Source organism: Onychomys torridus, chromosome 17, assembly GCF_903995425.1.
Source record: "Onychomys torridus chromosome 17, mOncTor1.1, whole genome shotgun sequence".
In the NCBI taxonomy this organism is placed as follows: Eukaryota; Metazoa; Chordata; class Mammalia; order Rodentia; family Cricetidae; genus Onychomys; species Onychomys torridus.
Window position 1 is genome coordinate 61,719,468 of NC_050459.1, and position 7,754 is coordinate 61,727,221.

Genomic DNA, 7,754 nt, shown 5'->3' on the forward strand with positions numbered 1-7,754 from the left:
GCTGGGCAACAAAAGGTCTCTTGGGCAGCAAGGTGATAGAAAAAGAAAGTGGTTAGACTTCATCTCCATTGTTCAGGGAACAACAAATGGAAGCCTGACTTACCGAGACTTGAATTCCTTCGGGAATGACACTGGTAAAGACCAAGAAACTCCTGACCGAACTGGATGTGGAGTATTCTGTCAGCTGCACTTCGTTTTCTTCTTGCTCTGTTGTAGTTTTGCTTTCTCAGTTAACATCTCAGACTGAAACATTCCACATTCCCTAGCAGCATGGGGACAACTCGAGTTTACAATTCTGACTGAAAATCACCTTGCTTCTAGCCTATCCGAACCCCTGCCCCTCACTCCTATTTATTAAGCATCACACTACCAGGGAGGTGAACTTGTAGCAAACTGTGCAGTTGAATAAAACCTACTCTGTTCTTTAGATTCTTGCAATTGTATCATATGTGATATCACTTTTTCTACATTTTGGTCAAATAAATTTTTGCATAAACAATGTGTATGGGTTTATTTTTCAGTTCCTTGACCATTTTGTGGTTATATATAATACATTCTGGTTATTCCACACGCACCCTTATTTCCTCCCCACTCCTTTACACCCCATCTCTATCCCTACTGGTCTCATTTTGGTTTTGCTTTGTAATATATTTAGTTAAACCAAGGCTATCTGTGATTGTAGATTTGGAACTTTCTGCTGGAACCTGGTGGGATCATCAGTGGGTATACAACTATTCCCCCCTTTTCTGAATCTGTCATCAAGCTAGTTCCACACTGAGGGATGGGGCTTCCGGGCCCTCCTCCATCAACACCTGGCTGTTGACCATCGCATTCTTGTGCACACCCAATATGGACTTTGTAGTAATTCAGAGTTATGATTCTGATAGCTCTATCTTGCCCGGATGATGTCGTTTCCCAGCCCTTTAACATTCTAGCTCTTACATTGTTTCCACCCTCTTCTGCAGCGTTCCCTGAGCCTTTGAAGGAATGTCTTTAGGGTTGAGTTGTGTAGAATATTTTTCATGTTTGTTGTATGTGCACTTGTGCATTTAAATGCACACAATGGTGAGTATGTGGAGGTTGGGGGAAACCTGGAAGAGCTGATTCTCTACTTTGACCATCTGGGTTCTGGAATCTTCAGGCTTGGCAGCAATTGCCTTTCCCACAGCTCCCAGCTGTGTTTTAGAATGTGCAGGCACACAGGCTATTTTGCTTCAACAAATGTTAGCAGAATGTAAAGTGAGGGACTGTGCCAGGGCTCTGTAAGTAGCTTCTTTGCCTCACACTGTGACTGGCACAAAGATGACAATCTCCATACTTCAGAGAAAGCACACAGCTTCTGTCACTCAAGACGCCTAAACTGGGTTGAGCAGAGCGGGAAAGGTTTCTACTGTCCTATTTAGGAAAACACACAGCCTGTTGGGACCAGGCTTCCTGTGGTACACACAAAGCCAAGCAGAAAATAGAAGAGTGGAAAGTAGACTGGATCCACATGATAAAAACTGCAATTTGGTGGGTCAGAAATGGAAATAAACAGCAGTATTAGGAAACCTGCTTAGCATTTAATTTCAGAAACACTGGCTGGTATTACAGGAGGAAGGCAGGGTGAGAAAATGTCATTGACCCAGGGTAGAGGCTGGCAGGACGGCTCCGAAGTGTTGTCTGTGCAAGACTGACCACCTGAACTGGATTCCTGGATGCCACCGTGGAAAGTGAGAACCAACTCCCAAAAGACGTCCTTTCAGAGCTGGAGAAACGGCTCAGCTCTGGAAGAGACCCGGGTTCAGTTCCCAGCACCCACACCGGGCAGCTCACAACTGTCTGTAACTCCAGTTGCAGGGGTCCAATAACACTTCTAGCCTCAAAAGGGCACTTGTACTTACATGGTACATATACAGATAAGCAGGTATACACACATAAAATAGAAATAAAAGTTGTCCTCTGAGCCAGGCGGTGGTGGCGCACGCCTTTAATCCCAGTACTTGGGAGGCAGAGGCAGGTGAATCTCTGAATTCAAGGCTAGCCTGGTCTACAGAGTGAGTTCTAGGATAGCCAGGACTGTTACACAAAGAAACCCTGTCTCAATATATATATATATAAAAGGAGAATATCTGGGACAGCAGTTGCTATAAGGGGGAAGTGACCTTCCTGTTTGGCTGGGTGGTATGGACATGGAGTAAGCCTGTCAGTCACTACGTGTTTTGCGTCAAAATCTTACCTTCAAGGGGGTTAAGGAAGTGAAGAAAATGGAGAGTTTTTGTTGGGTGTAGTGCTACAGGCTAGCTGGAGTGAGAACCTGACTCCAACAAAGTCAGGTGAGGTGGTGCACACCTTTAGTCCCAGCACTCAGGAGGTAGAGAGCCAGGCAGATCTCTGAGTTCCAGGCCAGTCTGGGATATTTCAGTCCCTGTCTCAAGAGAGAGAAACGAGAGCTTTCAAAACATTAGTACAAAATGCAAACCAGTTTCTTAACCAAATACAATTAAGAGCGTCCTATTCAGTGTGGACCATGAGTTTATCTTTAAATAGCATAACCCTCTCCTCTGAGTGCCATACTATCATCATAAAAGTCAAAGTACTTACTTTACACGGGTCTTTTCTCCTTCCTCATCCCACTGGGTTGAAGTCTAAACTCAGGATGGTTTTAGTCACTTTTGTGCCTCAGCACTTCAATAAGTGTTCAGCTTTGCTCACCACCACAATGGGAGAATTGGAGCCAGGGAGGGTACTCTCCAGTGTGACTGTAATTGAAAACTTTCCTGGTATCTCTAGTGTTGACTTAGGATATTGTCAAGTTTGGCAAGTTTTGAGACTCTAAGAAGGCTAACATAACAATAAAAAGGGCCCAGTGTTTGCTGACTTGTCCCAGCCTTGAGGAGTCCCCAGTGCTATGAACTACGGAGAGAAGAGAGTGGAGTTAGGACCAGATTGTGTGGGATGGACAAGGCAAGGATGGCTATTAGGTAACCATTAGAATGAGCACATCAGAGTGGACTCCAACGTGGACAGGGAGGGGTTAAGATGTGACTATGGCAATGGAAATGGATTTGAACCTCTTTAAGAACCAGATTGGGGGGCTGGAGAGCTGGCTCAGTGGTTAAGAGCACCAACTGCTCTTCCAGAGGTCCTGAGTTCAATTCCCAGCAACCACATGGTGGTTCACAACCACCTGTAATGAGATATGGCGCCCTCTTCTGGCCTTCAGTCATACATGCAGACAGAGCACTCTATACCTAATAAATAAATCTTTAAAAGAAAAAAGAACCAGAATGGGGGCTAGGGGGATGACTCAACCAGTACTGTGCTCGCTGAGTAAGCCTGAGAACCTGAGTTCAGTCGTTAGCACTCATGTGAAAAAGCCAGGCATGGTGGTCTGCACCTTTAAGCCTAGCACTGGGGAGGTGGAGACAGGAGGCTCTCCGGCCAGGAAGTTTAGCCAAATTGGCAAGCTTTAGCTTCAGTGAGATCCTGTCTCAAACAATATGGTGGAGAATGATTAAGGAAGACACGTGACAATGTCAACCTCTGGCCTACACACACAGCCATACACACTGTTACACACAGCAGATGCACACAAAGAATCAGGATGTGAGAGAGATTTTTAAAAGTTTCAAAAATTATTTCAGTTTCACCCACAAGGTAATTTAGAACAAGCTAGTCTGGATAATGACCAGAAAGCAATTAAACATGGGCAATGGATGAGTAATTTATTTTTTTAACACTATTTACTCATTTATTTTGTGTGTGTTGGGTCTGTGTATGTGGTACATGCCATAGCATGTTTATAAGGGCAGAAGCCAGCATGCAGAAATTGAGTCTCTTCTCCCACCACTTGGATGTTTATTAAAGACTGATGGTCATTGTGAGTATATGCAGACTTCCATCAGACCCCTCATAAACACACTCTGAACAGAAGATGTAAACAGAAATGACCGCCAAGACAGCACTCTTTCAGACAACCCCTTATAGTTTGCTACTACTTACAACTCCATCAGCACTCACAGAAGTAGACACCACAGGCCTAAGGATGGACTATAACCACAAGACATCTTTTTGTCTTTTCTATATTTCAGCTATGAAAGTCAGTTCCCACAGCCAGACTTGTTAACGGGTAGAATTTTTATGTCCATTCAATCATTCTTACCCCTTTCTAGGCCAAGACCTCTACACACAGGAGAAACTGTCACAAGTTCTTCATGTCATGCATGAAGTCATTCATGTGACTCCCAATCTTCTTATACTTTAAGATATATGGAGTGACTCCCAGCAGAGCCACACAGATGAGGAAGTTCTGGATGGAGGAGATGACATCCTCATCTATCTATCTTCTGCTTCAAATCCTCCTGCTCCAGCTTCCAGAACATCAAGGCTTCACCTCCACAGCTTACGGGCACTGCACCCTGTTCTCCCTTCCACACTGGCCACCTTGAATCCCCACCACATAGACTGTAAGAATCTAATTCAAGTTGTCACATTTGGTGGCAAGCACTATTACCCACAAAACTATCTCACTGTCCCCTGGATGAGGAATTTAGAATTATCACCATGGAGATATTAGAAGCTACAGGAAAAAGCATCGAGAAAATGACAGTCAGATGGAAAGAACCTTGCAGAAGACCAATATTGAAATACAAACAGGAATCTACAGATTCTGCAGTGCTTAGTGAAGTGGGGGGTGGGGTGGAGATTACAAAAGAGAGAGGCAGCTACCATGAAGAGAGTACCAAGAAAAGAGAATTTGCAGAGGCAGTCAAGAGAAGTAACTGCCCCAGAGGCTGAGGCCTAGAACGTGGGCATCACATATCCTTAGGTGAATCACTAATGCTTCTTTCTTTCTCTCTCTCTCTCTCTCTCTCTCTCTCTCTCTCTCTCTCTCTCTCTTTCTTTTCCAGAGCTGAGGACGGAACCCAGGGCCTTGCACTTGCTAGGCAAGCACTCTACCGTGAGCTAAGTCCCCAACCCCTGGATCAAGTTCTTGCCACTACTCCATGGTGATCTGACTCAGAGACCAATGTCTAGCCTGGGAATGAGGGTCAGCATCCAAGCACTTCCTGGCATGCACAAGACCTCCTTGTTTTCATAGGTACGTCCCAGGGCCACCTGCTCGGGTTTCCAGGCTCTTATACACCAGGCAAAGGATTGTACCGGGGACATAAACTAGACAGTTTAGAAAGAGAGAGATAGTGCTTCTGAGGATGAGAATGGGCTTGTGAGCAGGGAACAGGCACCTCCTCAAGAGCACTGGCCTACAAGACTCGTGACTATCCTTTCCCATATGTGTATATGGTGGCCTTTTTCTGCACATGGTTGTTACAGACAGTCCAGGTAGAAAAGAGCTTCCAATCCTCTGCCAACTGGCTTTTTGTTATGTCGTCCCGTTGAGGTGTGTGTGTCCATGTGTATGAAAAGGTCAAAGGACAACCTCAATTGTCTGTGCTTGACTTCTACCTTGTTTGAGACAGGGGTTTTTTGTTTTGTTTTGTACACTGCTGACATGCTTACCTTTGAGCTTCCAGAGATTCTCCTGTCTTCCATTTGACCTTATGAGTATTAGAATTACAGATGAAGGTGGTGGTGGTGGCACACACCTTTAAATCCCAGCAGTGGGAGGCAAAAGCAGGCAGGTCTACAGAGTGAGTTCCAGGGCAGGCTTCAAAGCTCCACAGAGAAACCCTGTCTTGAAAAAAAAAATTACAGATGAGTTCTATCACACTCAACTTTTTAAAAATATTTATTTATTTATTATGTATACACTCACCAGAAGAGGGCACCAGATCTCATTACAGATGGCTGTGAGCCACCATGTGGTTGCTGGGAATTGAACTCAGGTCCTCAGGAAGAGCAGTCAGTGCTCTTAACCTCTGAGCCGTCTCTCCAGCCCCACACTCAACTTTTAATGTAGGTCCTGGGGATTCAAACTCAGTCCTCATCTTACACTGTGAAAGGTTTTCGATTTGAGCTTCCGGGGGGATAGTGAGACAGATTATCCCTTCAGGAAAAATATTTATTAGGAGAGTTATTAACACATAGACAAGCAGTAGCAGGGCAGGAGTTCTAAAGGTTCAGATCCTGCGGCCATAGGCAGGCAGACAGCATGGCAGGAACTCAGAATTCAGGTCAATGTGGCAGAGTAGGGTGGTCTTGCAGGGTCCACAGGGAGTGGTTCCATGCCATGTGGTTGAGTAGTCTACAGGAAGAGCTTGCAGTCAGGCTGATTCCCAGCTGGCAGGCTGCAGGGGAAGTGGGAAGGGGCCATTTAATTAATGTTATTCCTCTGAGGAGGCAGCATCAGATATCTTGGTGTGTGTTCTCCTAGAGCCTACATACACAATCAAGTTACGAGGGTGAAGACAGGCTTGAGCCGGTCTGTGGTCTAAGACTCGGCCAGCGGTTTTTCACCCACTGGGCTATCTCCTCAGCCCTCATATAATAAAATCCATGTAATATTTTCATCGCATTTGTTTACTTGGCATATGTCACCTGTGAAGGCAAGAGCGCGGCTTGCAGAAGCTGGTTCTCTTCTCCCACCATGTAGCCAGGCTTGGCATCTTAACCACAGGGCCACCTTGTCGGCCCCTAGTGGTAATCTTGAGGCTGCTCTCCACAGGGGAGAAGAGGAGGGTGGCACAGGACCTATGTGTACAGGTCACAGGACAACTTACAAGTTGGTTCTCTCTTCCATACCAGGAATCGAACTAAGATTCTCAGGCTTGGCAACAAGTGACTTTATTGACTGAGCCATGTTGTCAGCTCCTTATCCGTTAATCTTTTTTTTTTTTTTTTTTTTTTTTTTGGTGGAGCTGAGGACCGAACCCAGGGCCTTGTGCTTGCTAGGCAAGCGCTCTACCACTGAGCTAAATCCCCAACTCCTATCCGTTACTCTTAATGTGGCGCTTTTCTTTTCTTTTTTCTTTTTTTTTTATGGTCACTGCTCTCCCGTTATACCGGGTTCCATCTCAACAATTCTTTTTAAAGCACATATAAAAAAACAGAAGGGGGCTGGAGAGACGGCTCCGTGGTTAAGAGCACCGACTGCTCTCCCAGAGGTCCTGAGTTCAATTCCCAGTGACCACATGGTGGCTGTATGAGATCTGGCGCCCTCTTCTGGCCTGCAGGGACACTGTATGCATAATAAATAAATAAATCTAAAAAAGGGGGAAAGTGCCACTCTAAAGCCTGGGAAAGTCACTTCACCTTTGGCGCCGGTGTACTTAGCACAAAATGAGAAGACTACTAACCTCACCGGGCGGGTGTGGGGTGAAGGACCTGGCAGTTTTTATAAGTGTGTGGAGCAGCAGCAGGCACAGGCAGGCTGCCATGGCTCGGAACTGCCGCTGCCCTGTCAACCCCCGCCCGCGCTGAGGCCTCTGGGATCGCCCTCGTGGTCCAGTGGTGAGGGCCAAGGCTGGGGAGCGAGCTGGAGCCCACCCCAGGCAGCGCCCCTGCACCCCTGCGCCTCTGCACCCCTGCGCCTCTGCACCCCTGCATTCCTGCACATCTGCGCCCCTGCACCTCTGCGCCCCTGCACCCCTGCATTCCTGCACCTCTGCACCCCTGCACCTCTGCACCCCTGCATTCCTGCACCTCTGCGCCCCTGCACCTCTGCACCCCTGCATTCCTGCACCTCTGCGCCCCTGCACCTCTGCACCCCTGCACCTCTGCACCCCTGCATTCCTGCACCTCTGCGCCCCTGCATTCCTGCACCTCTGCGCCCCTGCACCCCTGCATTCCTGCACCTCTGCACCCCTGCACCC